The sequence below is a fragment of the Castanea sativa genome, chromosome 1 (assembly GCF_040712315.1).
Source record: "Castanea sativa cultivar Marrone di Chiusa Pesio chromosome 1, ASM4071231v1".
NCBI lineage: Eukaryota > Viridiplantae > Streptophyta > Magnoliopsida > Fagales > Fagaceae > Castanea > Castanea sativa.
This window is the reverse complement of record NC_134013.1, coordinates 34,975,574-34,983,848: the sequence shown is the minus strand read 5'-3', so window position 1 is coordinate 34,983,848 and position 8,275 is coordinate 34,975,574. Positions and strand designations below refer to the sequence as shown.

At 33.5% G+C, this 8,275-nt stretch overlaps 1 pseudogene; it reads right to left on the bottom strand.

The window, feature by feature from the left end:
* Positions 1 to 2,965: 2,965 nt before the first annotated feature.
* LOC142625783 (laccase-15-like) lies at positions 2,966 to 7,778 on the bottom strand (annotated as a pseudogene).
* Between the last annotated feature and the right edge of the window lie 497 nt (positions 7,779 to 8,275).

The following is an 8,275-nucleotide window of genomic DNA, read 5'->3' as shown; positions in this document are numbered from 1 at the left end:
ATTTTGCTTACAATAAAGAAATTCCCAAGGCAAGATCCTCCAGAACGTCGTTAACGTAAGTGAGAAAATAAAAGCAAGGGGAGTTAGAAAGAAGGGAAATCTGAGAGCATGAAAAAGTGTTTCCCGAAAAAACAATGTGTGCTGAATTCTGAAATCCATTCTCTATTTATAGAGGTTGGGGGGTTCGAAAAAATAGCTTAGACGATCAAAATACGAACTGGGATGCGTTGTTATCGCTAAAAAATCGAAAATGATGTGTTTTAAGCTCACCCCAATACCTTTGGGCCGAGGCCCAAATATGTGCCATTTGGAACTTTGAAAGTGCCGATCGACACTCCAAAAGTGCCGAATGGCGCTTTTGGGTGCCAATCCCACTTTCGAGTTTGGGTGCGTTTTGGACTCTATTTTTTTAGGTTTTTTGAGTCGGGACTTGCACTTAGATGCATTTTTAATTTGTATTCTAAAAATTAAACTCTTTTTTGGATAATTCAAGTCTTTTCAGCAACAATTATCTTGTAGATAAATACTCTAAAATAAATCTTGATAAAGTCTAGATTATCCACAATTTTATCGTTATCCAATTATTCCTTTTATTCCTATGCAAGCAAGCTTATTTTTGACACTAACTATCAACCAATCACAAAATTATTTTATTAATTTTAATTGTTTAACCAATCAGAATTAATTTAAATTAATCATGTGTGTTTGATTCTACCTAGACACAATACATGCTGACCTTGAAAACTTGATTATGCGATATCTTTCGATCCGACAGTTTGATTTGGAAACCGGGCATACTGTTGCGACTGTTAGAATCTCAAGATCATATTTATAATATGTAATGAATGAATTAGTGCATGTAGTGCAATCATGAATTTTGAGGCACATGAATGGTTATTCTGGTTATCTTCCTTGATTAAATCATGGATGCAAAATCGAGTGTCTACACCTGTGAAAGGTCACGTGTGAAGTACTTGACTGGAAGCTAAAAAGTCACGCTAGGCTGTCAAGTTCGCGAGTGTTTTGTGAGAAGGGCCATCCCGAGAAGTACCCGGAAAACTCTTTATTTCGCAAAAAGATAAAGTGTTTTATCAAATTCTTTACCCATACTATAAATACCCTCATTAACCATGAATTGTAAGAAGTGCTTTTCAGAGAGAAAATCCTAGCAAATACACTTGAGAGTTAGAGATTTTTATACCCACAATCATCTACACATTTCATTGCGGTTTTCCTCAACTCCTAACTCTCCATCTCTAGATCCTTGAGAGGTTCTTAACCTAAACACTTACCACACCCAATCTGAGTGTTAAATGAGATTTTGATGATGTTGGGAAGTATTGGAAGGAGTCATTTAGTAGCAAATGCAATCGGGCTGAATTGCAGGATCTGGAAAGCTAGAGAAGACAAGATTCTGAGAAGTCCGTTGGTAGCAAGAGCTCGGAGGGCTCAAGTACATGGGGTAGACTAGGCTTGGAGGGTCTTTTGTTATTCGTGTACTCCAACTTTATTCTCTAGTGGATCAATTTCGACTTGTAGGGTCATTGAGAGATTTTTCACCAAGTTCTTTGGTTTCCTCTTCGATAACACATATTAGTGTTATTTTGTGTTTGCATATCTCTTCCCTACTCTTTAAGTTTTTTTTTAAATTTTTTTTTAAAATTTTTATTGTTAATTGTGGATGGATATGGCTTTGAGTAGTGTAATCAGTTCATTGCGTATATTTACTTTTATTCCGTACTTTGTTAAGTTTGAGTAAAAGCAATCTAGTCGTAATTTTTTAATTTGGGGTCTGAACAAGCTTGTGCGTTTTCACACAAATCCAAGCTTTCATATATAAACATCTAGTAGAGAAGAGCCAAGTCGTAAATTTACAAATTGATCTGTCAAAAACAAAATAAAAAGAAATCAAAAAATTTATTTATTATATTATTGATATGGTATTAGTCACATCAAATTATAATATTTTTATAGTAAAATTGATGGTAACTGGAACGTTTTATTTAGATAGTAAAAAGAAAAACTGTCATTTCTTATTGATACAATTTTCTGGCATGCCTAATATATTGTAAAATGCCAATATTAACATTACAAGTAATATGATTATAGTAAGCTTGTTAAATGTCAATGGATGGAAACACAAAGCTTATGTTGTTCACGCTTGCTGCAAGGCGACTTCCATTAGGGCCTTGACATGAATGAGGGCTGCAGGGAAATGTGTTTACAAAGACAGTAAGCATTAGTTGAGTGCTTATGTTTAAGGGCACATGAATAGGATGATTATCATCAGCTAAACTTCTAAGGCTATGTTTAAAAAACTTTTACAACATATTCAAAATTTTGATCGGTGAAAGGTTGAACCAAAAAAATTGCAAAAAATTCTATGTTTAAAAAACTTTTACAACATATTCATAAAACTTTTACAACAAATCTTAAGTGACAAGTTGTTACTAGTAAACAAAAAAATAATTTCAGTGGTAGGTTCAAATTAGAACCAATAACAACTTACTACTTAAGCTTTGTTGTAAAAATATTACGAAAATATTGTAGATATTGCACTTCTCAAAAATTGCTCAAACAAACAAACTAGCCTAAAAGCCCAATTCAAATATTTAATTATAAATGTTATTTTTTTAAAATACAAAAATAAAAAATAAAAAATAAATCAAGAAAAATAATTGTTATATTATTGATATGGTATCAATCACATCAATTTGTAGCATTTTATTTAGATAGTAATTAAAAAGAAAAGTTGTCATTTCTTATTGATACAAATTTTTAGAATGCTTGATATATTGTAAGTTGCCAAGACCAACATTACAACTATGAAACTCATTGATATACCCATAATTGAATATAATACTGTGTTTAGTTCACCGAACACCGATTGAGAAAGAAGAAAGATAATAAAAGATAACAACCACAAGAATAAAGTAAATCACGGATAAACAAATTCACTGCTCATTCAACATGGCGGCATATCGATGGTGGAGGTAGCAATTGCGCTTCTGGGTTAGATCCATTTTTGATAATGAATGTCATGTCCATGCCCCAGCTTAGGTGACGTTCTAAATGGCAGTGCATGAACCTCACTCCTACAATAAATTGAAACCGATGTCAGCTAAATGATGGCTAACAGCTGAATAAAAATCATGTGTTTGACTTTTATGTTCAACTTTATATATACCTGTAAGGACACAATTCAAATTCCCAAACCACGACTGGGAGGAAAATGGGCTTGAAAGGCCTTTCTTCACAATGAATTTGTAGAGGATGAGTTTGTAATTTAGATTTCAAGGATGGCTTAGACAATCACAAAAAGAACGGGCTTTGGGCCCAATGGAACAAAACAAAGAATCGTTTGCAAAAAAGTAAGATTGAGAATTCCTCCTCGGACTGTTTCCGAGGATAGTTTCTAATAGTATTTCTCAAGTTTGGATACAAATATTGATTATCATATACTTTTTCTTTCTTAAAAAGCCTCTCCTTTCTTCGTATGCCTTCCCTCCTATTTATACTCCTCTTCTTCTCTTCATCATCTTCCACTTTATGGCTGCAACCCTGATTTTTGGATACTTGTCCCATCCATTCTTCCCTAGAGTCCGCTGGGATTTGGGACCAAGTTCCAAGCTCTATGCTCAGGTCTCATCCTTCCATCTATACTGTCAGCGTATCAATTACAGAGTCTTTAATATATGGGCGGTGGTAGCAGCTTTACTTTAGACATTCCACCGCTTTTTCTACTGTCCTCCACGTATACTGTGTATCCTCGGCTTAACATTCCGAGGACAAATTTACTCCTCGGACGGTATGGGACACTTAAATACTCCACGATCATTTTGATGTTTTCGGATTTGGGTTTCTAGCCCAAAAGGCCTTGTTGGGCCGTCCATTATAAATTACTGGGCCCAATACCCCTACAATACCCATTATAGTATGTTAAGTGTCTAATTTTTATTTTTATTTTAGGTTTTTCCTTTCAAACTTTACTTCTTTTATAAAGAAAGAAAAAAAGACATGATAGATTATAATTGATAGAGTATAAAATGAAATATAATCCATGAAACGTTGGATTTTATCCCTAACAACAATGGCAAAAATATTAGTAATTTGTCTGAATTTTAAAAAAAGTTTCTATTATTTTATATGGAAAAAAAAAGCATATGGTAGACCGTGATTTGTAGGATATAAAATGGAATACAATGGTGAGACATAGGATTTATGTTCTTAACAACAGCAACGACAACGACAACGTACAACATCAGTAATTTGCAATTTACCTGGGATGTCTGCTTGGAATCTTATGGTAGCCCAGCCATTCTTAGGGACAGCAATAGTATTCTGAAGAGGAGGATCAACAAGATTATATCCCAGTGGGTCCTTGTCTTTGTCAAAATTCCCAAATCCCCAACCAACTACGTAAAAACTATATCCATGTATGTGCATGGGATGACCTGTTCCTGCAGCCAAGTTCGTTCCTTGCAAAACAAGCTCCACGGTTGAGTTATATTCAACAACTTTCACTTCTGTACCCCTTTTTGGTGTCTCTAGAGCTAATGGGAGATCCTCTGCTGTAAAAAACTTGGAAATTGGTCTCCATAGATGCAACTAATATGATTATAGTATGCTTGTTAAATGCCAATGGGTGGCAACACAAAGATTATGTTGTTCATGCTTGCTAAAACGCGACTTCCATTAGGGCATTGGCATGAATTAGTGTTGCACGGAAAAGTGTTTATAGAAACTGTAAACATTAGTTGAGTGCTTATGTTTAAGGGCACACGAATAGGATAATTATCATCTACTAAACTTCTGAGGCTACCAGTGAAGTTAGCTGATGCATTTGTGTCATTGTAGGAAGGAAGATTAGGTAATTGAGGTCTTGAAGATGCATTGTAGTTTTGGTTGTAGTGTACGATAGCAGTGGTGGTGGTATTATCGTAGTCTGCTCTATTGGCACTGGAATATACTTTAGAAGCCATGTAATAGTCACCTAGTGCTTGGTTTGCTTCGAGCAAGACATCGATCGTTTGTCCAGGGGATATTGCAATGTAATCTATTTTCAATGGCTTGGTGTAGCTAGCGTCTATTTCCACGACTATGATGTTGTGTTTTGCAATGGCAAAGAAAAGAATATCTTGAACAGCAGCATTGATTATGCGGAGTAGATAGGTCTTTCCGTAGTCCACCATTAATTTAAAAGTTTCTACAATAAAGGGAGAAAAACTTGATTATCAAAAAACATAGTAATATGTATCATAATAAAAATCCTCACTTTATGCTCTACCAACTAATCGACTTTTCCTTAAAAAAAAAAAAACTAATCAACTTTGGTATATGTCATGGAGGTTCAAGTGATTGTGTGGTGCATTATGTGTGTGGTTGAACCCCCCTCTTCCCTCCCACTATCTACATATAAAAACAAATAATAGTATGCCATTGTGCTTGCGTCATTTTTTTTTTACTCTCTCTCTCTCTCTCTATATATATATATAAGGATGGATGAGAAGTTGTAATTGTGGAGTATAAAATGAAACATTCAAGGATGGAGCCAAAACTTAGAGTTAGGGGGGGCTGCTCTGTTGTTGGTTGTGTAATGACTTTGGCCTTCAATTTTGTTGCTATTTAGTCGCTTAGCTGCTAGTTGTTTAAAATTTTTTAAAGAGTTAGATTTTTTGTTTTAAGTAAAATTGGTTGACCAGGCTTAATTTATTTTTATTTTTTTTTAGTTTTACTATTGATAATTTTTGTTGTTGTACTAATTTTTTTGGGCTTGTATATTTATTTTTTAGATTTTAGACATATACATATTTTTTTATGGTCTTTAAAATGTGGAAAACGTTTGAACTACAAACCTTTTTACAAATTGCTAATAATGTAAATGGTAAGTCCGAATGCGAACCAATAAGAATTTGTTACATTAACCGTCCGTAAAAATGTTATAGAAAAATTTGTGACTATAACAATATTCTTAAAAGAATCAATGATATTTTTAAGGGAGCAAAAGTGTAATTTTCTAAAACAAAATTGCTAAATTTTTTTTTTGAAAAGAAAATTGGTAAAATTAATACCTAATATATATAATAAGAATAATATATATTTTTTAAAAATGGGGTGCCATTGCCCCCAAGTCCAAACATGGCTCCATCCATAGAAACATTTGACGTGAGATAAAGTATTTTTATTAATTGTATTGAGGGTCCTCTTCATTTAGATTAAATATAATAAATTTAAAAGTGTATTTAGTAGAATGTTATTTAAAATTTTAAATTACATGATATTCTGTATATTTTTAGATCCAATAAATAATTTTAGGTGAAGTGAAAATGATTGTGTTTCTATTATGGTAGTTCACTGTACAAACATACATGGATCTACATATATATCTTGAGACTTTAATAGAAGAAATTGGAAACTTGAAAGAGAAAAAAGAATTGAATAATTTAAGAAGAGAACTTAGAGAATGGATAACGAAGTTCAAAATTACTAGATTTTGAGCATGGATATAGATCTCGAGGTTGACTATTGATAGTATATGCATCAGAAACACTGGGGTCTGCTCCGCTTTTAAGGAATTTCTTGTAAATCTCCATTATATCTTTCTTCTGCCACTCTCTGCCTTTTCAACCAAACGTTAGGGCCTGTTTGGTTCAGAAGTGTTTTGAGAGATATGATCCAAAACTCATAATTGAGTTATCAAAACACATGAGACCCACACAAAAGTTTTTGTTTGGCTTAGTTTTCACCCCTTATTTCCATCACTTAATTATCTTATTTTTAAGTTATGAGTTATGGAAATTGAAAACACATTTTAGGTGTTTTTAGTTTCCATAACTCAGTATTCAATGGCATTTTTGTAATTAAATCTAAGTTTGAGCCGCAATGTTTGACTTTGAGTTTTTTTTTTTTGAAACAAAGCCCAGCGCATGTCCAGCCGTATATCTTGACTTGTGTGTGTGTGTGTGTGTGTTTTTGTGTTTTTTTTTTTTGGAAACAAAGGAATGTAGAACTGAGTTAAGGTGCCAAATAAGAGTATTTGAGAAATTGGGGTGTTTTAAGTGATGAGTGATGAGAACTGAGTGATGAAAATTGAGTGATGGTAAATTTTAAACCAAACGGGCCCTTAATCATTGCCAAAGTTAATTTTATATTTTGTGCTACAAATCATGAATAAGTGGAAAGGGTGAGAGTTTTTGAGTTAGCAAAACTTGTATACCCAATATGATGGGCACTTCAGCATGAGGCTTGGGAAATGGATAACTAGTTCCCTTTTTGGGATGCATGATGATAGCCCCGTGAACAGTTGCTCTTGTTCAGTCACTATTAGCATGCCACCAAAGAGTTCATTCTTCAAAGGAAAATATGATCTTTTGGCTAAACTTTTGTCCTGGTTGGATGGGACATTGTGTAATATATTCAGGACCATCTGACTAAGGGTATCTTGGTTGCTTCACTCTATACCTACAACATTGGCATTATTATCACAGTGATACAAATTCAAATTTAAATTATCAGAATATGATGAATCTAGCTATTTAATCAATATTTTGATATTAGCAGTGGATAGTGAAGTTGTAATTGCCTTTGTTAAGAACATCAACCACGATAGTATCTCCTCTGTTAACGTGTAGAGTTGGTCCAGGAAATTGTTCGTTTACTGTCAAGATGTTTTTTGTGCTGCAAAGTCTTGTGTATGGACCAGCTTTTACCTTTAATGAGAAGTTAGGCAAAGCTGTACTTAGGTAAATAAATATATGGATGATACAAAACGGATTCATGCATGCTTGCACTGAAATGCAACATATTCATTGACTGACGAACTTAGGATTTTAATTTAGAGGGAGCTACATATTAAAAAGCAAACTTCACTTACGAAGTTAATATATAAAGATCTTTTGTTCTATTTTTATTCTCTACTAACTACAGTATACAAGATGTCTGATTTAATTACTGCAGAAGAAGGAACCTGCTAGGATGCCTTTCATGCTTACCTAAGGATGTGCGCATGACCATTAGTGGCAATTAATTTGTCATCATGCTGAATAGTTATCTTTTACAAAAAATATTAATTAAACTCACGTAAAAAAAAAAATATTAAAGCTACTACAACATAATCTTTGTAAATTCGTGACACATTATTTTGTAAAAATTATATATTGTAAAATTTTTAATATTCATAATGTGAGGGTAAAAGGCCTAAAAGGTGCTTTCGGTCCATGGGCTTTGTCTGAGAATTATTACCTGTCCGAGGATGGATTGGTAACGATAAGGATGT